This window comes from Carassius gibelio, chromosome A11, assembly GCF_023724105.1.
Source record: "Carassius gibelio isolate Cgi1373 ecotype wild population from Czech Republic chromosome A11, carGib1.2-hapl.c, whole genome shotgun sequence".
Taxonomy (NCBI): domain Eukaryota; kingdom Metazoa; phylum Chordata; class Actinopteri; order Cypriniformes; family Cyprinidae; genus Carassius; species Carassius gibelio.
The window spans coordinates 20,174,448-20,202,109 of NC_068381.1; the positions used below are offsets into that span (position 1 = coordinate 20,174,448).

Sequence of the window (27,662 nt, forward strand, 5' to 3'; positions counted from 1 at the left end):
AACTACAGCTAGTCCAAAATGCAGCAGCAAGAGTTCTTACTAGAACCAGGAAGTATGACCATAGTAGCCCGGTCCTGTCCACACTGCACTGGCTCCCTATCAAACATTGTGTAGATTTTAAAATATTGCTTATTACTTCTAAAGCCCTGAATGGTTTAGCACCTCAGTATTTGAATGAGCTCCTTTTACATTGTACTCCTCTACGTCCGCTACGTTCTCAAAACTCAGGCAATTTGATAATACCTAGAATATCAAAATCAACTGCGGGCGGCAGATCCTTTTCCTATTTGGCGCCTAAACTCTGGAATAACCTACCTAATATTGTTCGGGAGGCAGACACACTCTTGCAGTTTAAATCTAGATTAAAGACCCATCTCTTTAACCTGGCATACACATGACATACTAATATGCTTTTAATATCCAAATCCGTTAAAGGATTTTTAGGCTGCATTAATTAGGTGAACCGGAAACACTTCACATAACACCCTATGTACTTGCTACATCATTAGAAGAATGGCATCTACGCTAATATTCGTCTGTTTCTCTCTTGTTCCGAGGTCACCGTGGCCACCAGATCCAGTCTGTATCCAGATCAGAGGGTCACTGCAGTCGCCCGGATCCAGTACGTATCCAGACCAGATGATGGATCAGCACCTAGAAAGGACCTCTACTGCCCAGAAAGACAGCGGAGACCAGGACAACTAGAGCCCTAGATACAGATCCCCTGTAAAGACCTTGTCTCAGAGGACCACCAGGACAAGACCACAGGAAACAGATGATTCTTCTGCACAATCTGACTTTGCTGCAGCCTGGAATTGTTTCGTCTGGTTTCGTCTGGTCACAGGAGAATTGGCCCCCAACTGAGCTTGGTTTCTCCCAAGGTTTGTTTTCTCCATTCTGTCACCGATGGAGTTTTGGTTCCTTGCCGCTGCCGCCTCTGGCTTGCTTAGTTGGGGTCACTTCATCTACAGCAATATCATTGACTTGATTGCAAATAAATGCACAGACACTATTTAAACTTAACAGAGATGACATAACTGAATTCAATGATGAACTGCCTTTAACTATCATTTTGCATTATTGACACACTGTTTTCCAAATGGATGTTGTTCAGTGCTTTGACGCAATGTATTTTGTTTAAAGCACTATATAAATAAAGGTGATTGATTGATTGATTGATTGATTGATTGATTGATTGATTACTGCTCTGGTATTGTGGTAAAAAATGAATTTTTGCCATTGGTTCTTCTGATCTTCATTCTTTGGCAGCGAAAATAAAACAAACTTGCCTTTTTAAAAACACACTGTCTCCTCGACATGATGCCATCACACCAACTAGAGCGTCTGTGTGGTGGGTGGGGCAGGTCAGAGTTTTGTTTCTCCCAAGATTTGAAATCTATAACGACTCATTTCAGCGATTCAGAGTCGACTCCTTACTTTAGAAGCCAATAACTTTATAAATTGTGTACTCTTTGGTTTAATTACTTTGCACATTGTTTACACTGATTGACAGCTACATCATACACTGTAATACAGGTAATTTTTGATTTCCCATCTGTGTGGCTCTTTAAAAAGCAGTCTTTTGTGGCAGAAGTGATGGTTCTTCCATACTTGTAACAAGAAGTAGAATTTACAATTTTGGCTATACTGTATGAAGTTTGCACAAAACTAAATAATGATCTGTTATATCATCGTTTGGCTTCATAATTTCAACACTATCAACATCAATTCCATGTGACAGTATCTAGAGTATGATTTTGACAATGAGTAGGTCCTGAAACGTGTTGTCTAACCCCAATAGAGTTCAGAATGTCTATAAATGCTGACTTTAAACCTCTGTGAGACAGCTAGCAGACAGTCGGTTTAGCCAGTCCGTCTGCTTCCTGTCCTGGGCCTGAGTTAGTCAAGTATAAACACTAAGACCAAGAGTAGAGAAGAGAGTGGGACGCAACACATTCCTGCTAAGTGATGGAAAAAAGTGGAATGCTCGAGCGTAGCTCATCGGCCATATGGTTGAGCCGACTCCAAAGGAGGAGAAGGCAGGCAAGTTGCGACATGCGACGGGAGCTCAGACCACCTTGTTGGTTGATGTGCACAATGGTCACTGTGATGTCCATTCGGACCAGCATGTGATTGCCACGTAAGCATCCATTGGAGACCGTTCAAGGCAAGGCACACTGCTAACAACTCTAGGCAACTGATATGCCAATGTAGATGAGGGCCCGTCCATTCCCCAGACATTGCATGCCCATTCTACATGGCCCCCCAGCCGTTGGTGGAGGAATCCTGTAAACCACAGCATGCCTAGAGAACTGTTCCAAGGGCACTCCTGCCCAGAGAAGCATAAGATCTGACCACAGGGGTAAAGTTTTGGCGACAGGCTGGTGTAACTTTGCCCCGGTGAGTGCCACACTTTCATGCCCACCTTGGGACTTGGCCATGAATCCAGTGCTGTAGCGGTCTCATATGCAATACCCCTAGCGATGTAAGTGCTGCTGCAGCTGCCATATGCCCCAGGAGCCTCTGAAATTGTTTCAGTGGGACCGCTGTCCTGCCCTTGAATGAGTTCAAGCAGGTCAGCAGTGACCACCCACATTCCCCTGTGAGGTGTGCTGTCTGTTCGACTGAATCCAACTCCATATAGAGAAAAGAGATCCTCTGCATCGTGGAGAGTTAGTTTTTTTCCCAGTTGACCCGAAGACCCAACAGGATGAGGTGCCAGAGCACCAGGTCCCAGTTCTCACACAACTGATCCTGAGACTGAGTATAAGCAAATCATCGAGATGATTGAGGATGCAAACACCCTGCTTTCTGAGGGGAACAAGAGCCTCGTGTAGGCTTTTTACTTCAGCAGATCAGCACAGTGCTCAAACAACAGATTTTTGGCACAAACGCTAAAACTAATAACATTGGGACTGGAATAATACTACAAAAAGAAGACTTTGTCTCCCACTGCTATCATCTTACGTTCCTGTGACGGGATAACAACTGCCTACATCCAAACAGAAGAGAGAGAAAATGCCTCCTGTTGGATCTACTTGTTGCATGAACTGCTGCAAACTTCTACAAAGGATTGTGATTCTTGAAACAAAGTTACTTTCTGGACTTCCAAAACATACGGAACACTTAGCAGACCATCGTCATGGACCCCTTCAGCATACAGCCGGTGAGTCTCATGAATCTTCTGAATCTCAACAGTTTATACCAAGTGTAGAGGAACAAGCCGAAAATGATCGCCACACTAATCGATGGCACAAACAGGGAGCGAGACCCAAAGGAACACGAGATATCAGATTGTCACGAGTTTCTCGTATTGCTGCCATAGCTTCCTCTACCCCAGATTTGACTATGACAAGGCTTGTAAATACTGGTATTCTACCACCCCTTATACATCTAGAGAACAGATTTGAAGCATTAATAAATGTGGGTGAGGAATCCCCAAATGTGATTAAACATGGACCGGATCAGCCAGCAGCCAACACCACTACTAACAGGTGCTCAAGGTCGAGCAGACAGCGGCATTCAGCTCAGAGCGCAGCCGAGCCCAGGACTCTGATAGTGGGTGACTCTGTTATCAGAAACATCCGTAGCAGGACTACAACAACATGCCGCCTTCCTCAAGCAACGGTCTCTGATGTGAACAAGGAACTTCAGAACATTCCGATGAAGCACAAGACTGCAAATCTGACTGTGATGTATCAAAACAGCTACAAGATTCAGCACCCAGGGATGACTTTCTGGAAAACAGCCAGGGAAGCCAGGACAACACATCACAGCCACCGGAAACACCAGAGACACAGCCCATCTCACCAGACACATTATCCCTCTCTCCAGCATCTCCACTTCTGTGCTTCTCACAGAAAATGGAAGAATTGGTGTATGTTTGGACTAAACTCTCCCACTCATTCGCTGCTAGCCCGCAGATATCAAAAAAAAAAAAAAAAAAAAATGGCGGGCCCCCCAACCACCAAAGCCTGTGGGCCCTGTTCCTATGAGAGCTCTCCAACCGCTGCCACAACGCCAGGGCCCAAACCCTCTATCTGCTGAAGGTGAACCAAAAACAACTGATAGCAGCTCTCAGTGATATGTGTCGGGTCCCCGCTATAATAGCAGCAACATTCACAAATGCTTACAGAACAAGCGGGAACCCAGTGTGCCTGTAGCTTTCTCTATTTCAGTTTTATCATGTGATAGAAAGTCTAAGGCCTTCTCAAGCTGTAGGGCAAACACATCTAATCTGCGGCCTATTATGCATCAAACTAAGATTGATGTAAAGACACAAAGCACTGCCATCAAGTTAGCACTTTTAAACATCCGCTCACTAAAAAATAAATCATTTCTAATCAATGACTTTATAACCACAAACAATCTGGATTTTATGTTTCTAAATGAAACATGGCTAGAAGACAGCTGCAGTGCAACAATCCTAAATGAAGCAGCCCCTCCTAACTTCACTTACATGAGTGTTTGCAGGACTGTTAGGAGAGGTGGGGGTGTAGCTGTTCTATTTAAAGATTTATATCAATGCAAGCAATTCTGCACAAAGATAATGCAGAAAACAAAACTACAAAAGAAATGATAACGGTTCTAAATGCCTTTGACCTGATTCAGCATGTGCATGGACCCACACACAAAGGTGGACACACTCTGGATCTAATCATCAGTAGGGGTCTAAACATTTCATCCATTGTCACTAAGGACATAGCACTATCTGACCACTTCTGTATTTTCTTTGATATATTGCTCTCTGCTACCACTGAATCTAGATCTGTCTCTGTCATAAGGAGATGCATAAACGAGAACACAAGTGTACTATTTATGGAGGCTATATCTTTAACACCAAACATTTCTGCAGACTCTGTTTAATTCTCCTTGATTCCTTCAACTCTAAAGTTAAGAATGTTATTGATGATATTGCACCAATAATAGTCAGTAAGAAAACAAACATACAGAAATCAGTTTGGAGAAGATCAACAGCAGTTCAGACTATGAAAAGACAATGCAGAAAATCTGAGTGTATGTGGAGGAAGACGGAACTTGAAATTCACTATAGCATCTAAAGACAGCCTTCATGCTTTTAATGTGAAACTAGCCACAGCTAGACAGAATTTATTCTCAAACCTTATAAACAGTAACTTAAATAACACTTGTACTCTTTTTGCCACTGTTGAGAGACTGACAAACCCCCCAGTGATATGCTCTCAGACAGCAAATGCAATGAGTTTGCTTGTTTCTTTTCTGAGAAGATCATAAATATCAGGAAGGCGATTAGCACATCCTCAAGTAATGCAGAAGTCAGACAGATTTGGCCAAAATATCAAAAAGATACTATGTCTATTTTTGAAACAATTGATAGCAAAATTCTGGAAGACATAGTGCAGCAACTAAAATCGTCAACCTGTTGTCTTGACACACTTCCCACATCTTTTTTCAAAAGTGTGCTTTACTGCTTAAAAGCAGATCTCTTAGAAGTGGTGAATGCCTCACTTCTTTCAGGGACATTTCCAAACTCCCTAAAAACTGCAGTTGCTAAGCCCCTCCTGAAAAAGACCAATCTTGATAACACAATTTTGAGCAATTTTAGACCAATATCTAATCTTCCTTTTATAGGCAAAATTATAGAAAAGGTAGTTTTTAATCAGCTGAACAAATAAAACTCAAATGGATACCTGGACAATTTTCAATCTGGTTTCCGACCGCATCACAGCACAGAAACAGCACTCATTAAGATAATAAATGATATGTGCCTAAATTGTGACTCTGGCAAAACATTGGTGCTGGTATTGCTAGATCTCAGTGCTGCGTTTGATACTGTCAATCATAACATACTACTAGAGAGACTGGAAAACTGGGTCGGGCTTCCTGGGATGGTACTCATATGGTTCAGATCATTATGTGAGAGAGGCTTTTATGTGAGTTTAGGAGAGCATAAGTTTAAGTGGACGTCCATGACATGCGGAGTCCCACAAGGCTCAATTCTTGCACCGCTCTTGTCTAGCCTGTATATGCTTCCACTAAGTCAAATAATGAGAAAGAACCAAATTGCCTACCACAGCTATGCTGATGATACCCAGATTTACCTAGCTTTATCTCCAAATGACTACAGCCCCATTGACTCCCTCTGCCTGCATTGATGAAATTAATAGTTGGATGTGCCAGAACTATCTTCAGTTAAATAAGGAAAAAACTGAAGTCATTGCATTTGGAAACAAAGATGAAGTGTTCAAGGTGAATGCATACCTTGACTCTAGGGGTCAAACAACTAAAAATCAAGTCAGGAATCTTGGTGTGATTCTGGAGACAGACCTTAGTTTCAGTAGTCATGTCAAAGCAGTAACTAAATCAGCATACGATCATTCAAAAAACATTGCAAGAATTAGAAGGTTTTTTTTTTCCAGTCAAGACTTGGAGAAACATGTTCATGACTTTATCACCAGCAGGGTGGAATATTGTAATGGGCTCCTCACTGGCCTTCCCAAAAAGACCATTAGACAGCTGCAGCTTATCCAGAACGCTGCTGCCAGGATTCTGACTAGAACCAGAAAATCTGAGCATATCACACCAGTCCTCAGGTCCTTACACTGGCTTCCAGTTACATTTAGGATTGATTTTATAGTACTTTTACGTGTATATAAGTCACTACATGACCTAGGACCGAAATATATTGCAGATATGTTCACTGAATATAAACCTAACAGAGCACTCAGATAACTAGGATCAAGTCAGTTAGAAATACCAAGGGTTCACACAAAACAAGGGGAGTCCGCTTTTAGTTACTATGCCGCCCGCAGTTGGAATCAGCTTCCAGAAGAGATCAAATGTGCTAAAACACTAGTCACATTTAAATCTACACTCAAAACGCATATTTTTAGCTGTGCATTTATTGAATGAGCACTGTGCAATGTCCGAACTGATTGCACTATATTTTCACTGTTTTATTTTATTTTATTTTTTATGTAAAATCATTTTCAGTTTTTAAATGTTTTAATCATTTTAAAAGTTTTATTTTTGTTATTATTTTTCTTCATGATTATTTTACTTTCTTTTATGTAAAGCACTTTGAATTACCATTGTGTACGAAATGTGCTATATAAATAAACTTGTCTTGCCTTGCCTTATCGTGTCCTTCACCAGTAGGACTGCGATCATTGGACACAAGACAGGAGCACCGGCCTCCTTTACTGTTGTGAAGCAGATGCTGCTGAACTTGGGGGGAAGCTGGGTAGCGCTAGCCAGGCACCTAGATACCATGCAATCGGGACCAGCGGAACCACCGTCATACACGCAGTGGAGCTGTGAGGCAGAACACAGGGACCCAAGGAGGAGGATGCGTAAGGTCTGGAGTTAGGCCGTCCGAAACTCTCCGTGCCCTCCTGAGACACAGAGATAGAGAAAAACACCCTCTTATTGAGATTTCCAGATTCTCCACCCGGCCCTCCTCTGGGGGAAGGAGAGGTGCCTTTACCATCCCCCAAAAGCAGCTTCCTCTCTCTCTCTGGGTCGCCTGTCCCAGGGCCTCTTGCTCTTCCGTTTACCGCCAGGTTTGGTGGGGGCCAGGACAGGTGGGGTGCAAATATCTTTTTGTGAAACATGTTTTACAGGACTCTTATTTTGCAAGTTTATTGTAAAATAAATTTATGAGCAAAACTGCATAATAATTAATAATATAATGTAATATTAATATGCATATAATTTCGTATGAAATTGACATTTTACTTTTTCTTGTGGCTCCAGAGTGTTTAATCACATGCCACTTAAAACAGACTGTCTGACAAAAAATTAAAATTAAAATGGAACTGAGTGTCCATGAACAAAGATGGAAGCCAGCGTAGCATGAACCAGCCGAGCTACTGTACTACCACTGAGATGTTCATAAAAAGCTTTCTCCAGATGTTATTAGGATTTCCCAGAAAAAGACAATTTAAGAGCTCACTATGGTAATCAGGTTACAAATTTTGTGTACATGTAAATGCTAGTTTTTGTTAGCATTTGGAGACACCTATAATCTGCTTAGGCTTCTAATGTCAGTTTCCAAAGCAAGTGCTACAGTATGTGATAAAGGGAATAACCTATTTTACAGTTCCACAGACAATAACAGAATTCCTTTGTTTACAATTCCTGCTTCCCATAACTGTTGTGTACCAGTTATAGTGCTTTAATCGAGGGAACACTGCATACTCTGAAATGTCAAATGTGTAAGTATAGCTGTCTACCTCTGGCAGTGATATGCAGCCATTGAAGGATTGGCCCAATATGCATACAGCTTATGCAATCTCTCCTTTGTTGTATGATCTGCTGTCTGACCGTAAGTTTGACTTTCTCTGTTTAACCGAGACATGGCAGAAACCAGCTGACTTTTTTCATCTAAAGCAGTTTGTTTTCCCAGGATATGGTTATTTTTGTAAATCCTGTGTTAAGGGATGGGGAGGGGGCTAGCGATACTTTATAAAGTAAATGGTAAATGGACTGCATTTATATAGCGCTTTCAACAGACCACATGGCCATCCAAAGCGCTTTACAATTTGCCTCACATTCACCCATTCACACACCGACGGCGGTGTCTGCCATACAAGGCGCCATCCAGCTCATCGGGAGCAGCTGGGGTTAGGTGTCTTGCTCAAGGACACCTCGACACTTGGTCAGGTGGAGCCGGGGATCGAACCACCAACCTTCCGGTTTGTAGACAAACTACATGAACCACTGAGCCACTGCCGCCCTGGCAGTGAAATTGAAAGCATCTCAGTTAACTTTGCCTGCATACTCTTCTTTTGAATCAATTGCCTTAAAAATTAATGGGGCAATTCCTACCATTCTCGCAACTATTTAACGCCCTCCCAAGAACAATAATGCCTTTTTAACTGAACCTTCTGAACTGAACTGACATATCTATGTTCCATGTCTCCAAATGTTTTTTTGTTTTTGTTTTTTTATGCTGGGTGATTTTAACATTCATAGATAATGTCAGCAATGCATTTACAAGTGAATTTTTATCATGCTTGGATTGCTTTGTTATGCAGCAATTTAACACAATGACCACTCATTCTAAGAGCATACTTTTGATCTTGTTTGCTGTTCTGGTATAACACTTTATGATAGTACATTTTCTGATCAGTCCATATCAGATCACCTTCTGGTGTCTTTTTGTGCCCAGCTGTCAGTTAAAGTAACTCTGTGTCGACTGATCACATTTGGAAATATTAGGAACATAAATGTGCCTACTTTTACAGTTGAACTTTCCAGCTATTCCATTAAATCTGATTTCTCTACTGTTAATGAACTGGTTTAATATTAAAATGATGGACTGAATATGATTTTGGATGATTTTGCACCTGTGAAAACTCTAACTGTTTAATTTTTACATTTAGCTCCTTAGTTTACATAAGAACTGCATGAACTTAAAACTAAAGGCCATAGGTTAGAGCGTTTGTACGTCAGGTCTGTTGTTACTGTTGATAAAGAAAAGTATACTGAACATATCCAAAAAGCTAAAAAAATGCACTGTCCGAAGGTAAATCTGACTCGTATTCCGAGTTCCCGTTCCATTCCCTTTCCTGTTCCTTCTTTGTTTGTTTGTTTTTGGACTGCATTCTGGTTTTGACCATGATGTGGATTACCCCAATAAAACTTACCTGCACTTGGATCTCTCCCTCCCTGTGTCTTACTGGGTCGTGATCGTCACAGAATGACTCCATCCCTAAGATCCAGCGGTATGTTGTTTGATGTTTCACGTTCCCCAGCCAGTATGGTGGAGCGGGGAACTAAATATTTAAAGTTGACCACCCTCCACCAAGAGGGCAATGAGGTGGGTGCCATGGCACAGGTGTTCTGGTCCCTGGCCGAGGGCATGGGATATAATGATGCGGCCCTAAAGGACTATTTTAATACCGGGTTGGATGACCCGGCTCCTCAAGAGGAAATGGTTCATTTGGACACATTTGGGTTCTGGGAATTCGTGTGCTACTTGCAGCATCGGCTTCCGTGGGATGCCCCAGTCTTCCTGTCTCTTCCGGTGGGATGGCCGCCAGCCCAGCGTCACAGCACAAGGTGGTCGTCAGCCCAATGCCACTGCCCATGATGGCCGCAAGTCCAGTGTCATTGCACAAGATGGCCGCCAGCCCAACGCCAATGCACAAGATGGCCACCAGCCCAGTGCCAATGCCCAAGATGGCTACCGGTCCAGCGCCACGGCCCAAGATGGCTGCCGGTCCAGAGTCATGGCACAAGATGGCTACTTATCCAGCGCATCTGCACAGAATGACAGCGTCAGTTGACCCTGAGGACAAGGGCAAGTCACCAATGAAAATCACGTGCAAAGTCCAGTCACCAGTATTCTTCATGAACAAAGTCAAGTCACCATTGATCTTCATGGACAAAGTCAAATCACCAATGATCTTCATGAACAGAGTCAAGTCAGCATTGATCTTCTGGAATCCAGTATAAACACCATGGGATTACCAGAGTCTCTTCACGTCTCTGTGGAACTACCAGAGCCTCTCCACGACTTTGATGAACTAACAGAGCTTCTCCACGCCTCTGCTGAAGTACCAGAGCCTCTCCACGTCTCTGCTGAACTACCAGAGCCTCTCCACGTCTCTGCTGAACTACGAGAGCCTCTCCTCGGCTCGGCTGATCTAGCGGAGTCTCTCCTCGCCTCTGCGGAACTTCCAGAGCCTCGTCATGTCTCAGTCGAACTCTCTGAGCGCCCGACTGATCCTGTTGTGGCCACGGAGGCTATCCTTAACTTGTTCATGTTCTCTGTCTCAGACTTGCCTAACCGGATTTGCTCTCCTGTTTTTCGACCACACGGATGTGGTGGTCTTCTGCGCTGCCCTGGGGGGGCTTCTGTATTGACCACACGGATGTGGTGGTCTTCTGTGTCGCCCTGGGGGGCTTCTGACTCAACCACATTGATGTGGTGGTCTTCTGCGACGCCCTGGGGGGCTTCTGTCTCGACCACATGGATGTAGTGGTCTTCTGCTCCACCCTGGGGGGCTTCTGTTTCAACCACACAGATGTGGTGGTCTTCTGCTCCGCCCTGGTGGGCTTCTGTCTTGACCACATGGATGTGGTGATCTTCTGCTCCACCCTGGTGGGCGTCACGTTATGTCCTTCCTGGACTTGTGTTTTGTGGTTGTTTTGTTTTTGCTCTTCTGTCTGTTTTCCATCTATTGACCTGACCGTCCCCCTGATCCTCTGCCGGTCCACCTCCCTCCTGGGCACCTTGTTTTTGTGTTTGCACTTTTTGTCTCTGTTTACCCATTTTACCTGGTTCTCTGTCCCTCCCCCTGGTCCTCCACCGCTCCACCTCCCTCCTGGTCTCTTTGTGTCTTTGGTCTCTTCTTGTGTTCCGGTGGAGCATCTGGCAGCTGCTCCGTGGAGGAGGGGGTAATGTCACGCTGTCTAGTCTCTGTTTCCCTCGGTGTCCATTAGTGGGCTCACTTCCCCTTAGGCACTTCACCGTAGGCACTACAATTCCCACTAGCCTTGTCCCTTCATCACAGTAATTGCACTCCTGCTAATTGCACCAGGTGCCTTCACTTAATTTTCATTAACCCTCCCTATATTTACCAGTCCTTTCCTGTTGTCTGTATGGAGTCCTTTCCTTTCGTGATCCTGTCTTCTCGTCCTCCGATATTCCTTGTATTCCAAGTTCCCGTTCCATTCCCTTTCCTGTTCCTCCTTTGTTTGTTTGTTTTTGGACTGCATTCTGGTTTTGATCCTGGCTTGTTTTGACTACGATTTGGATTACCCCAATAAAAATGACCTGCATTTGGATCTCTCTCTCCCTGTGTCTTACTGGGTCGCGATCGTCACATTCCTGAGCTGTAACCTGTTTTATTTTTATAACATTAAAGTCTGTTGATTTTGAGCAACTCCCACGTTTCCTTGTTTTTCCTCGTTCCATTGCTGCTCGTGAGTGTGTCATTTCTAACATAATTGAAAGTCAGCAATGGGAACTCCAGGTTTCTTTTCTCTGTGGTGAATAGTGTTCTGCAATCTTCTGATTCTTTGCCATCTAATATGCATCCCACTGACTTACATGAACGTTTTATGACAGTTTTGGAGTCTAAGGCTAAAAATATACATCAGCGATTACTTAATAGTACTTTCCACCATGACTCCAGACAATCGATCTTTCATGCACCTCCCCAGTCTTGTTTCTCTACCTTTACACTATCAAATACTTTAGAGATAGTGGGTCTGATAAATAAATCGTAATCTTCGACTTGTCAGTCAGACCCTATACCAACTCCTTTAATGAAAGCTTGCTTACCAGCCCTGTAGCAATTGATTACAAAAATTGTTCAAGCTTCACTTGTTTCTGGTTTTGTACCTCCATCTCTTAATGTTTATCTGCTATTATTACTACCATACTTCAGAAATGAGGGGCTGATCCATTTAACTTTGATCATTTTCTTCCAATTTCAAATTTACAGTTTATCTAGTATGATATAGTGTTGAAGTCTATTGCAATTCAAATTCATGAACATTTATGTAATAATAATCTGTATGAATCATTTAAATCTGTTAGAACATGAACATTTACAGTCACCACTGGTGTTCCCCAGGGTTCTATTTTGGGCCTACTTCTTTTCATTATTTATATACTCCCTTTGGGTTACATTTTGAGGAAACATGGTATTAATTTTAATTGCTATGCGGGTGACACCCAACTTTACCTGTCTGCCAAACTAAATGGTTCTTTTTCTCCACCATCTTGTCCAGCTGTTAAGCTGAAATTAAATATTGGCTTTCAGATACCATCCTGAAGTTAAATTGCAACAAAACTGAGGCCCTACTTGTTGGCAGTATATCTTTTTTGTCTAAATCTAATTGTTTTTCCTTGTACATTGGCAATAATGCAATCTGTCCTTCCTATTAGGTTAAAAGTTTGGATTTTTATCAGGGATAGCTCACTATCCTTTGAAACTCAAATTAATAATATCACACGGGCTGCATACTTCCACTTGTGTAATATTAACTGCCTACTGACTTTTAAAACGTCTTAAGACATATATTTTTAGACAGGCTTTTTTATGTTTTATTGAGTCTTTACTGGACTTTATCTGTATATGTGGAGTGTTTGTTGTGTGTTCGTGTCTTGTGTAGTGATTTGTATATTATGTTTTATCTTTGTGTGCTTGACCTTGGTTGTTTTGAAAGGCACCATTAAATAAAATGTTTATTATTAATTATTATAAAAATTACATTATTATTATTGTTTTATTATTATTATTATTATTGTTATTGTTGTTGTTGTTGTTGTTGTTGTTGTTCGATCCATATCAAGCAGTCTCATCTCATTCCATTGCAGAGGGCTTAGTTATTATATTATCTGCCCTGCCACAATGTACGGTTTTGCCAGAGCCTGGAAAACAATTGTAGGTAGATGTCTGCAGAGATGTGTAGAAAGGTGGGCTGGCATCTGACAGCCATGCTCAAAGACTAGAGTCTTTAATGCATGGCTCAGGGGACATGCCATACCAAGCTAGGACAGGCAGTGAGTGCTGATGTTGTTTCATGTGTTTTTGACCTGTTGAAGTGTTTACTTGCAGACGGCCAATCCACGATGTGTGACAGAGGGGTGCTGTTGACTGTCATTTCATTTGCAGCATGGGAGCTGTGGTGTGACTCTGTTATTAGTGCTAAATTCAGGTGCACATTTAAATGACGCAGAGTAGAAAGGGTATGAAAGCGGTATGAAAGGGTATGAAAAAAATCAAATTCCACTTGCTTGTGGACACATTGTTTGACAAATTCAGCATTGTTTAAGAACTTGTAATTCACTAGTCACATTGTTTTTTTCTTCTGTGTGCTCCTGCAGTTCAGGAGTGATTAAGACGGTGATAGAAGTTGCCGAATGCAATGCACGCAATATCACATGCCAAATGCAAAGCTAACATCAGCAAAAATATAGGTGGTGTGTATTTTTTGCAAAATACTTTCTCCTGTAAAATGTAATGTGCAGGGACTACTGAAGTAAGCCATTCAGAGTTTGACAGAGTTTGAAAGCTGTGGCACTTTCAAAACATTGCTTTCTTAAAGTGGGTCAGCTTCCTTCTGGCTAAATTGATGCCATTTAGGATCCTTAAAAATGTAATATAGTAATACTTTATTTTAAGGACCAATTCTCACTGTTAACCAGTATTGCATATTAGTAGCATATTAAAGGTTTAAACCTGTTAACTGTCATCTGTCCCCTCTGTGGGACGCCTACATTTACTTCACTATATTACAATTAAATCTAAGTTCCAATTCTCACAATCAACTAACTAACTATTTACAGTATTTTGCCTCAATAAATACTTTGCTACTTCTTAATAGTTAGTAAGGTAATTATTAAATTTAAGTATGGGGTGGATTAAGGGATCTAAAATATATTTTTGCAGAATAAGGCATTAATATGTGCTTTAAAAGTACCATTAAAAATAAAGTGTGAGCTATAATATTTATATTTGCATTAATTCATATGCTTTTATCCAAAGCGAATTAGGTAATACTTTTGTTGATAGACAGGGCAATTAACTCACATTAATTTGCACTACGTGTCAACAAACTTGCATTAGAATATTAGTAGACTGTTGGGTTAGGACTAGAGTTAGTAGAATAAGTTGGCATGCATTTACACAGTTACATATATTGTAAGTATTTTGTCTTTTCAGAAAAAAAATAAAAAATAGACATGGTCAACCAGACAATGACCACCTCTGAAGGGCTGGCAACATCTCTTCTCAGGTGTTCTGGATACAGATTAGAGCTTGTGTAAATCCTAGTTACATCCTGTGGCAAAACAGAGAAATAAATAAACACATAATTAGCATAGCTTCTGTTCCAACCAAGTAAAAATAATTAGTGTAACCCAAGCTAAAGAATAATACTGCACATTTGATCAGATACAACTGCAGTCACAAATTATGAGATCCATTATTCGAATGCTTGGTGAAAGTGGTGTGTTTTTAATCTAGATTTAAACAGAGAGAGTTTGTCTGAACCCCTAACATTATCAGGAAGGCTATTCCAGAGTTGTGGAGCCAAATGCAAAAAATCTCTACCTCTTTTAGTGGATTTTGCTATCCTAGGAACTACCAAAAGTCCAGCGTTATGTGACCTTAGGCAGCATGATGGAATGTAGCATGGTAGAAGGCTAGTTAGGTACGAAGGAGCTAAACCATTTAGGGCCTTATAGGTAAGTAATAATAATTACTTAATAGGTAGCCAGTGCAGAGACTATAAAATTGGGGAAATATGATCATATTTTCTTGACCTGGTAAGAACTCTAGCCACTGCATTTTGCACTACCTGTAGCTTGTTTATTGAAAATGCAGGACAACCACCTAAAAGTGCATTACAATAGTCCAGTCTAGAGGTCATGAATGCATGAACTAGCTTTCCTGCATCAGAAACAGGTAACGTTTCATAGCTTGGCAATGTTTCTAAGATGGAAAAATGCTGTTTTTGTAACATGGGAAATATGTTTTTCAAAAGGCAAGTTGCCGCATAATATAACATGCAGATTTTTGAGTGTAGAGGAAGTAACAGTACATCGGTCTAGTTACAATCTGTAGTCTATGTGATTGTGTGTACTGTTTTTTGGTCCAATAAGTAATATCTCTGTCTTATCTGAATTTAAAAGGAGAAAATTATTGGTCATCCAATCTTTTACATTTTTAACACACTCTGTTAACTTAGATAATTTAGAAGTTTCATCTGGTCTCGTTGAGATATATAGTTGAGTATCATCAGCATAACAGTGGAAACTAATCCCGTATTTTCTAATTATATTATCAAGGGGCAACATGTATATTGAAATGTGTCATGATCTATAGTGTCGAATGTAGCACTAAGATCAAGTAAAACTAGCAATGAGATGCAGCCTTGATATGATGCAACCAGCAAGTCATTTGTAATTTTAACAATTGCAGTTTCTGTGCTATGGTGGGGCCTGAAACCTGAAATTATTCATACAGATCATTTTTTGCAGGAAGGAACACAGTTAAGCAGACACAACGTTTTCTAATACTTTAGACATAAATTGAATATTGAGAAGCGGTTCTTCGGCTACAGGTAACAACTCTTTCAGTAATTTAGTGGGTACAGGATCTAATAAACATTTTGTTGGTTTACATACAGTGATACGTTTATGTAGCACTTCCTGACCTATAGTTGTAAAGCTCTGCAGTTTATCTTTGGTTGCGATGGATGAAACTGAAGTATTAAATGCTGTAGAATCTACATTTGTTATTGTATTTCTGATGTTATCTATTTTATCAGTGAAGAAATTCATAAAGTTGTTACTATTAAACGTTGATGGAATATTTGAATCAGGTGCCATCTGGTTATTGGTTATTTGACGCTGCTGGGGTTCAGGCCATCAGTGTGAAGAAGCTTAGGACGCTCCCAGAAAAGATTAAAATTATTAATAAATAGCAGTTTCTGTTTTTTACACCATGACAATAACCATTCATTTAAAGAAACAAGTCTACTGAACCTTTTGTGTCCTCGTCGACACGTGGGCAGTAGTCCTGACACGATGATTGTCACCACGGGACTCAATCTCGATCAGTGAGTGTGCATTTACCTTCAGCTAGAGTAGCACAGACATATCACACGATGGAGTCCCCGACGATCACAGCATCGCATTCTGTCTCACGGAGGGGAGCGAAGCGGTTCTAGGTGGAGATCTCAAAGACCAGACGGGGAGAAGTTGTTGCCCGGGGCCTGGCTCGCGGACTCCGCTGTGGATGCACCCAGGATATTCTGCCATGATTCCAGTTCGAATCAAACATATATTTCCCATTCAAAGTGCATTGAAGTGTGTAAGACATGAATTTAAAATATTTATTTACCAAGGTATACTGTATGATGTCACACTTCTCCATGTGTGAAGACGTTTCACAGCGCAAATCCATAAATGAATTTTCCGAAGTGAAATAAACTTCAAACATCCCTTGCTCACGGACACTCTGTAGAGACCATGTCGATCAGAACACAGTTCATGCACAGTGTTCACTTCTAAAGAGCTGATTATCTGAATCAGGTATGTTAGCAAAGAGAGACATACAAAATGTCCAGAGCAAGGGGGCGCGAGATCTATTCCACCAAAATCACACACATTAACACAGACATGTATATTGCCAGGCTAAACTCTCTGAGATTTGTCATGACAGAGCTACTCTAATGACTGCTATAGTTGACATAAGGTTGTAAAGTTACTTGAAGTCAGAAGAATGTCTAAAGTGGACTATTAAAATAAAGTGTATACAGCATATACAAGTGAGGAATTCAACAAACCATTTATCATAAGGAGGCAATAATATGAGAAGTTTTAGCAATCCAGTGTCTCAAACATTGTCCAGAATAATATAAGCTAGCTAGAAGAAGTAGGGATACAGAAATAGGGAATGCATTGAAAAATGGGATTTGTGAGATCATTCCACCAACAAGGAACAGTGAATTTTGTGAAAAAGGTGTTTTTGGCCTGTATGTGATATAATATATCAAATGCTTATGAACAACACAGAAGTAAAATGACTAAAAATAAATAAATTATATATATATATATATATATATATATATATATATATATATATATATATATATATATATATATATATATATATATATATACATACACACACACACATATATATATATATATATATGTGTATATATATATCTTTGCTTCTCTAGTGGCCGCCTGAGCATTCCACTTTGCGCTTCCTGTTTGAGAAATTGTGCATGTGGCTGATGGGAAATGATGTGTGCTCTGCAGAGAAGTGATGTGTGCTCTGCAGAGAAACAGAAACTTCTCTCACTGCCTGCTATCCATCACGGGTGTCAACCTCAATGTTAACTTTTTTTGCAGTCAGTCTGTCTCCAGCAAGTTTGCTTTCTGTACTCTTTGAGTTGCTTTTTTCCATTTGCCTGCTCTCAGCTCAACCTCACTGTGTTAATGGACCAAAATGCAAATAAATAAATAAAAAATAAATTTAGCCACAGCAGATGAAAGTGGCAATTTGTCATGCATTTGTGATATATAATCATTAATGCACTGGCTTGCATTTTTCCAGACACGTGCAAAATGTTTTAAAATGTTCTCTTCTGTTGTGCTGGTCAGACGTGTCAGTTAACTTGATTGATTCAATAATATGTACAACGTGAATTTTCTACAAATCTATGATTTAACGAAACAAAAACAAAACAAACAAACAAAAAGCCTCAAGGATGGAGATCAGTGCCTTAGCCCACCTATAAGCCTAACGAGTACTTTTTTTTATGAAAACATAAAATGTTGCATGATTTCATATGAATTACCCATTAATTTTCAAAAATGTTAAATAGTTACAAATTACCAGGAAAGTATTGTCTTTAAAATATATCAATAACTAAAAGTTAATCCATTTAGTATACTAATACCACTGCAAAAATTAAAATTTAGACAATAGCCCAAAGAATATACAGATTACAGAAATAATAATAATAATAATAATAATAATAATAATAATAATAATAATAATAATAATAATAATAATAATAATAATAATAATACAAGTACTCTATCAATTAAATATTTGAAGAAAAAAGTGAATTATGGCCTTAAGATGCATAAATTAATATATATACATATATAATTACCTAGCATATATATAATTACCTAGCATTACAACTACAGTTATTTTCAGTTATTTTTTTGCCTGATTTTATAAAGGCTGCTTTACTCCTCTAACTCTGCAATTGATTGTTCACATGGAAAGTTCACGAAACACTGACTGCAATGGGATGAAGTAGGTCCCGCAGGGCAAAAAAAAAAAAAAAAAAAAAAGTGGACCTGTGCCATTGTTCCAATTGAACAGTTTGGGGTAATTTGCTTTTGGCTGCTTATGGAGTTGTTTCCCAGGAATTTCTAGGCAGATCATTGCCATTTGGAGTGTGCCGTGTGCAACTTTTAGTTAAGAAGTAATTTTGTAATGGATGCTTTTGAATACATTAATTAGCACTGACACAAAACAGAAAATTAATTAAAATGTTACAGAATAATGTGCAATATAACAGCATTATAAATACATAGATATATGCAGGGACATGGCAAGCTACAGTCCTGAAGCTCTAGATATTAAATTGTGCTTTTTTAAAGTCTATATATATATATTTTTATATATATAATAATAATAATAATCAGGTGAAAAATGTGCTAAAGAAAATATATTGCAAAAAAAAAAAAAAAAAGTGCTTATGCTTTGTTTTATAAAATTATACAGAATAAACCAAATAGACCTAAACAGAAAATGTGTTGTCATGTGACCTCATCAAATATTTATGCTACCTTTCAATTTTTAGTATAATGCATTCTGGGAAATTAAATGTTACTTCGCCCTATTCCACAAAGTTAATAACTCTGGAACTGCAGGAAAGTGATAAAACAATTTGGATGGGGTAAAACTTGACCTGCTATTTTAAAGATGCTCCATTGTTGTCACATGATCTCAGAATATTGCATGTTAAATGAAAGGCATTTAGACATCAGTTTGGATATATTAACTGTTATTTACCATTATACCATGGATATATTACTGTTATTATACTTTTTTTTTTTTTTTTTTTTGTACTGCAAGATTAAGAACAGGAAGAAATGCTTGCTATTTCTTTCTTGCAAATCATTCCAAATGTTGTAATCTATTTCAAACCTACTAATACCTAATAATGACTATATAGTATAGTAGCAATTTGGATGCAGTGTACTGTCTACTTCCATCTCTTTATAAGAGCTTTGAACTGCTCGGTATTGTTTTGTTAATGATAGTATACACACACACACACACACACACACTCACACACACACACACACACACACACACACAATCAGGAAATCTAGCTCCTAGAGTTTAAGTGCAAACACAATGCTGTCTTGTCTGTTGTTGATTGGCCCAGTTTGTGGCCTCTGTCTTTTTTACATGGGGATATAATTATGGTTCATGCACTTGTAGATATTTAGTATCTGCTCTGCCAGACGAACAGCCAACACATTTCTTACTAGTGCACTATACCAGTGGTTCCAAGCCTTTCTCAACTCGCGGCCCACACAACCAAACAAATATGTTTGTAAATATTTAATATGTTTGTCACTGCAAAAAAAAAAAAAAAAAAAAGACTGACCCCGCTATTGTTGGGTTAATAACTTACCAATGTACTAGATTGTTAACTCTCTTTATTGAATGAACTGGCAATGAACAGAAAATAACTCGGGCTGGCATTGCTCAGAAAAACGGGAAAACGAGAACCAGGAAGAGCTCGGCAGCGGGTAAACAGTCTGCGGAGCAAGCAGTAAGGAGGGAACGTGTTGACAGACATAAAAGACATGTCTACAAAGACATAAAAATACGTCCACTGGCCATAACTTTGCCCAGTGGGTTAGGTTGATGTTAAAATACACAATATAGTAATTTTCACGTAATAGTTCCTTTAAAAACAAACAAAAATTTCAAATACATGTGACTTCATGCCACAAGACTGCTATCGTATGAAGGTATAATCAATACTGGATTTATTTAACATGCATGTACCACGTGTTGAGTTCAGTGTAAAATGCATTGAGTAAAGAAGTTAATATTCAAGACTTGGTATGTCCGTGTGCTTTGGACACAAAATTTCAATAATAAAAAAAAGTTATTTGACCCGTGTTATGGTCTTTTGTTTATTTCGACTATTTGAATAATAAGTCATGGCCTAGTGGTTAGAGACTTTGATTCCTAACCCTAGGGTTGTGGGTTTGAATCTTGGGCCGGCACGACTTAGGTACCCTTGAGCAAGGCACCAAAGCCCCAGCTGCTCCCCAGGTGCTGCAGCATAAATGATGAACATTGCTGTGTGTGTGTGTGTGTGTGTCTGTGTGTGTACTTTGGATGGGTTAAATGTAGAGCATGAATTCTGAGTATGGGTCACCACAAAATATTAATGCATTGCACCACTAGATTACAATGCAACATAACAGTTATTGATATAAGAGCAGGCCGAGGGTTATCAAATAAGAAAAGAGCTGAAATGTGTCACGTGACATTATAATAAACACCCATATTAATTAAATAAGTCAATATTATTCAAGCTATTTTTATTAAGCATAACAGTCCAGAATTACCTAATAGATGTGCATAGATATCAATGTTAGTTACAAACTATAAAAATCCACCTGCAGTTTGTCAAACTCATGATCATTATCTGGGAGAATATAGAATACAGAATATAGACTCGCACTTTCTCTACAGTCAAACACTAAATGCTAATTTTGCCCCATAAAATCACAGACAATCACAATGAAATTAAATGCAGTTATAAAATGTTGGCTTATAATTTTTTAACTCTAGGCCTACAATAAATTTAAAAGCAGTTATAACTTGCCAAAATCTATATTTTTGCCTCAAAATCAATTTAGAATTTTTATTGTTTCAGTTTAAATATGAAACATTGCAATAGGTATTATTTTAATAATAATAATAATAATAATAATAATAATAATAATTATTATTATTATTATTATTATTATTATAAATGCAGCATGAGATAAAGGAAAATTTTCTGGTTTGGTGTTGATGAAGTGGTACTTGAGTCTTACTAATGGGCTGTAGGGTTACAAAAGAGAGAGAGAGAGAAAAGATTGTTCTATAGCTGAACAATTATAACTGAAATTGTAAACATGAGATAATTTTGTCATTATTTATATCATTTTGGCAGTGTATGATATTTACCTTTTAATATCTGTATAGTATTTAAGCTGAAAAACTACATTTTTTTCTTTTTTTATCTTTCTCTCTTTCTCTCTCTTTTTATCATGCACAATGGGCTGTATTGACTGATTCGCCTAATGACATTCCTAAGGGATAACCTGCTAAAGGGTGGACATGTTACCATGAGCTTCTGGATTTTTTAGGGTCATTAAAATAACAGAGGGCTTTCCTTTTGTTGAAAAAAAAAAGAGGAAACTGCAATTTGTCAAAGTTTTAGCACCACTCTGCAATTAATTTACATATAGTCCAACTGTCCCTAATGATTAATGTGCTCTTCAAAATGCAAACTAGAACTTACAAATGATTTCACCCTTCAGGAAAGCTGAACAAAAGTGTTTTCATAAAAGGCAGCATTATCACATGGATGATAAATGAAGAAGACCACTGGACTAAAAATTGCAATACGGGGTTGAGATGATCTATAAATGATATTGTGTTTACAAGCTCTGGTTATTAAGGACATGTACTTGACCATGTTCAGTCCTCAGTACTCAAATGCAACTAGTTTCTCTTGAAATTTAGCACAGTTATCAATGATTGTGTTATGCACAACATGAAATCTTATGCATATTGTAATACACTATTACATATAGATGTTGCCATCATAAAATATAACATTATATGCTATTTTATATTGTAAAATAATAATAGTAATAAAAATAAATATATGAGATAAAATACTTTCACTTCAGTCTTAGGTGGTCATAAGATTATTGTACTGAAATAACATTTATGTGGTTTTATTCAGACCATGCAGCAAATAAAATAAGCAGACATTTCTACTTATTTCATTTGCTTTTACAAGAAGTTATATTTTTTTTTAGGTTTTGCATATTAGACAACCAGTTTTCTGGTGTATCCTCGCATGCATTCTCAACCAAAGACTGAGTGAGCACAGAGGCCTTTGTAAGAGTGATTGAAATTGAGCTGAACTCATAGAGAACTGAAAGCTTGTGATAATTGTATGTGAATCTTCTCTCTCCTGAGTGGATGTCTACAGGTCCATCGCATCTGCTCAAGAGTGGAGTGTGAAATATCACACACTCCCGAACTCCCTGGAGACCTAATGTCTGCTGTAGCAGCTCCTTTAAGACCTGACATTTACAACAATATACACTAGATGGACAGATCAGTTGTCATCCAAAGGAACTATGGAAATTTTTTCTTCCTTTTTCTTAGATTTTCATTTGGCCACAAGTGAATGCAGTCAATTGATATATTCCACATTAAACTGGTAGTATAGAATATTAGAAGTGTTACAATATATTTATTACAGTAATATTACAGTGGTTTTCATTATTTCACACAGATTGTGTGTGTGTGTGTGTGTGTGTGTGTCTGTGTGTGGGTTTACTGCCAGTCAGTTGGGACATTTTGGATATTCTCTTGATATTGCTTAAACTGCTTGAAATTAGTTTTGTAGACATAAAACATAAAATGTGTTTATGTCCAAATTAATTTACAAAAATAAATAAATAAATAAATAAATGTTTAATTGATGAGTTGATCCAATTAATACACAATAACTTGTTCAATACTGTTTAAAGGTATCTCAGGATGCTCCTAATGAAGTTAGTCAAGATAATGTCCAGATTATGTTGAACTTCAAACCTAAATATACAATTTTAAATAACAACACGGTTTCCATACTTCAATTGATGTTATTTCATAGTTTTTATTACTTTATTTTTATTTTCTACATTTTATAATAATAAAAAAAAAGTAAGCCTGCATTTCCGAAATTTCGGCTGTAAAATAACATTATTATATAATGAGTCATGAGGAAAAGGGAGTTAATATAATATAATCATTACTGACAACTTGGAAACCATCTTGGTTATATTTTGAGGTAACTCTTTTCCAATCAAGCAAGTGAATATATAGGGAAAAGCAAAAATCTTCAAATCAAAAATATTAAGTTCCTCTTCTGGAACTCGAACTGCGTCGGAGAATACTTTGGGAACGCCCTTCAGCGTGTCCGGCTCAGAACTACGTTGGTCATCAGTTCAATAGATGGGCGAGATGTCATAGGCAGGTGACATCAGAGACCAGAGTCTTTCAGCAAGCGCTCTGTGTGTGTGTCAGTTTCTATCTGTTTGTGAGTCTTATTTAGTATTTTTTGTTCACTGATAAGCTCCATTATGTCAAAACTTCAGTCAAGAGAAGTTTTTTGGGCTAAAGCAGGCAGCATTCAGGCTGTGTTTTTCCCTGCCCACAAAATAAAAATATATTGGGGTAGGGACACATGCAGTTTCTGTGTTCTCTACTTGAGAGCGAAGCACATGACGACATTGTTTTTTATTGCTTTGCTTCACTCTCAGAAGGTTATTTTTAAGGAGGGAGCATTCACTAGCGTTTCTCGCAGTGCCAGTCCCGCTTTTGCCAAGGCGGAGAGTTGGCTATGTTCTCGGGTTTCACTTTCTGATCTGGTGGATGGAATGTAGAATGGTGATTCCCTATTTTCTTCCTCAACCGCCCGATCTGGCACACACTTTTGGGGTTTCGGAAGCTCGTGCTGTGGTCATTCACCGCAAGGAGAATGCACGACGCTCCTCCTGTCTTGGCAGATTGACATGGAGGGGGTGAATGAGCTCGCAGTTTCAAAAACATCAGATGCACAAACATCAGTTGAATACGCAGTTACCCAAGCATATTATGCCTAATATTTTAAATGAGCAGCATTAACGAGGATTGTAGCTCATGCAGTCGGCTCTCAGAAAAAATAAGGGGTCTGATTGTGCTTCTCCGCTCTCACCAGGAATGCTTCGAGGAGTGTGTCCATGCTTGTAATCTTGCGATTCCAGGCCTGCTGCTGCTGAGGCCCAGCGGCAACAATGTTTGCGTGGATTGCACATAATCTGGCGGACAGGTTGGAGATGGTTTTTCCTATCTCCACTCGCATTCCCTAGATCTGGAGCTCATTTTCGAGGCTCGGAAGCCAGTGCTGTGGTTTCTTCCCCCTTTGAGTGTGAACTCGCTACTGCAGCTATAATTATCTCAGAGAAGATTTATATTGTTTGTGTGACCAAGTGTTACGACTGGGAACACAGGAACACAGGAGACGAGAGATCCAAATGCAGTGTGGGTTCTAATGGGAAATCCAAAATCCAACAAGCAGGGGGTCAAAACCAAAAATCAATCCAAAACAAACAAACAGTAACAGGAACAGGAACAGGAACAGGAACTAGAAACTAGGAACGCATGGAAACTGGGTGACAGAAAGTAAGGACTCCATAAAAACAAACAGAAAGAGACCGGTTAATATAGGCAGGGTAATGACTATCAAGTGAAGACACCTGAGTGCAATTAACAGGAGTGCAATTACTGTGATGAAGGGACAAGGCTTTGTGGGAATTGTAGTGCCTGCGGTGAGACCACTAGTGGAGACCCAGGTAAACAGAGACTAGACACCGTGACACCAATCGTCAAAGCGGTTAATGAGGCAACACGTGTATTACATCACTTTCGGTTTTGATGTAAATCTTACCATGCCAGACTATGTATGCTTGTCTGGTTGGTTAGTTGCATTTAATTCTGAGGAATTAAATGAATTATTTATCTGACTATGAGAAGTTAGATATATCACTTGCGGTTTTTTATATGAATTGTATCACAACAGACCTTGTTTACTCATCTGGTCGTTTGATTGCATTTAATTCTGATGAATATAATGACACATTTATTTCACTTTTAGAAGTTAGATATAAAGGAGTTATTGGGATAAAAAAAAAAAAAAAAAATTGAGTAAGAGCATATGTTTACCTCTCTTCCTCTGAGGAGGTTGAGCCAGGCAGCAGGGGCTGCTGGGCGGAGCAGTCCCAACCTATCATGTTCCAGCTCCTCATTCTGGGGCATCACTTCTCATACTCAGCAGAGTCTAGAGTCAGAGTGGTGTTCACAGGCCAAAGGCTTCTAGCGGAAAGCTGTTCCACAGACCGTCATTCTCGCTAGATAGTCTTTGTCATAAACTTCCTGATGCCTAAGGCCTAGGACCTTTTGATGGCCGGCTCCCTTTAGGGAAGAGCGGTGTACTCCACATTGCATGGTGCCTCTCTCTCCTCAGTGCCCTCAGGAGATCAGTCTGCCAACCCTGCCAGTGTTCCAGGCAGGTTTGTTCCTCAGAATTAAATGCAATCAACGACTTAGAAATGTAGCAGTACTAAGAGGCTCGCTACCTCTATGGAGGTCTTTAGTGTAGTTAATATGGCCGTCTCCTGCTGGTCCATTGCTTCAGGGCACCGAACTAGCTGTTCTTGTGAGACTGGTTCGCTTAGGAGGACACAAGGTGATGTGGGAGCCCCTGCCAAGTGTGCTTCATTGGGTCCTACCCCAAGCAAGCTCTGGTCTAGTCTTCCTAGCAGATGACGTGGGTCTGAGGACAGTCATTTTAAATAGGAGACTTCAGCTTTGAGAGTCCTGACGCTGTGGTGCAGGACCTTGGAGGGCAGGCCCCTCTGGGGAAGAGCAGTGTACACCGAATTACACAGTGCCCGTCTTTCCTCAGTGCCCTCAGGACATCAGTCAGAAGGTAAGGGAGTATAAGAAAAGGCCGGTGACTAACTGTCAAGCAGTTCCAGACCGCTGGGTCTGATGGCAGCTGCATCCAACGTAATATATCTTGGCCTGCTGTACATGAGACCCCTATAGTGGTGGCTCAAGACCAAAGGGTTCTCCCCGAGTGGAAACCCGCTTTGCATGCTCAAAGTCACTAGGAGGTCCTATGTGTTAGCACCCTGTCATGAGGCCACCACGAGTGAGGACCTATAGCTATCACGGAATACACTGGGTAGCATATTCCAGCTGGAGGTTTGCTAGCAGGCTGCCTGCTCATAGGAGGACTTACAAAGGCAGGTATCAACCAAAAGGTGGTGATACACATGAACTCTGAGGTACCCAGCCCGCAGAGTGGAAGTTTCAATGACAGAGCTGGCAAGATGCTTGCCAAGGGAAATACATATGCTACGAAGAGACTTACTGTGGACATACACATGTGGGATTGCCCAGAAAGTGCAATTTAATAGGGTATAAATCAACTGCAGGTGGTAGATCCTTTTCCTATATGGAGCCTAAACTCTGAAATAACCTACCTACTGTAACATTGTTTGGGAGGCAGACACACTCTTGCAATTTAAATTTAGATTAAAGACCTATCTCTTAAACCTTGCAAACTAATATAATTTTAATATCCAAATCCGTTTTAGGTATTTAGGATTTAGGATTTTTAGGTAAACCGGAACCGGGAACACTTCCCATAACACCCGATGTACTTGCTACATCATTAGAAGAATGGCATCTATGCTAATGTAGGAGCTAAAATAAAGTTTATTTTTGTTTGTTAAATAATTAACTATTGCACCCAAATGTTATGTGAGTTGGCACCACCTAGGGGTTGGAGCAGGAGGTGGAAATAAAGGACCTGTGACTTCACCTGAGGGCGTGGCCAGAACCGGAAGTAACAGTATTTGACCTCACGGCCTGACTTTATAGGAAACAGATTGATTTAATCGACTATATCTTTTCAATCCTTTATTTATATGAGAGGTTGTTTTTTTTTTTTTTTTTTTTGTATAAACATACTTTTTTGTAATAAATATTATTTCAGTTTGGAAATCTATCCTGTGGACAATGGAATAATTTTGGAAAGTGAGCGTCAAGCCTTTTTTTTGTTCAGCCACCAAAGTGGACTATTTATCTGCTACAAAAGTCAAAGACTCCTTCCTACAAGCTGAAGATATCTCAAAAAATGTGATTGTAACTGAAGAAGTGAAGTGCATGGATATCAAGGAACACATGGACTGACTGTTTGTTTGGACCGCATGTTATGTACGGCTTTATGCATTTCTTGAATCAAGTCTTTGAAATGATAGAAGAGGAACCAGACAG

At 39.5% G+C, this 27,662-nt stretch overlaps 1 protein-coding gene across 1 annotated transcript in view; it reads right to left on the reverse strand.

Moving 5' to 3' along the window:
- Positions 1-5,601: 5,601 nt before the first annotated feature.
- uox (urate oxidase) overlaps positions 5,602-27,662 on the reverse strand; it is a 321,443-nt gene continuing 299,382 nt past the window's right edge. Inside the window, exon 9 of the mRNA XM_052610359.1 lies at positions 5,602-5,611. The gene's annotated coding sequence lies outside the window, so the exon portion shown is untranslated. The remainder of the gene's footprint in view (positions 5,612-27,662) is intronic.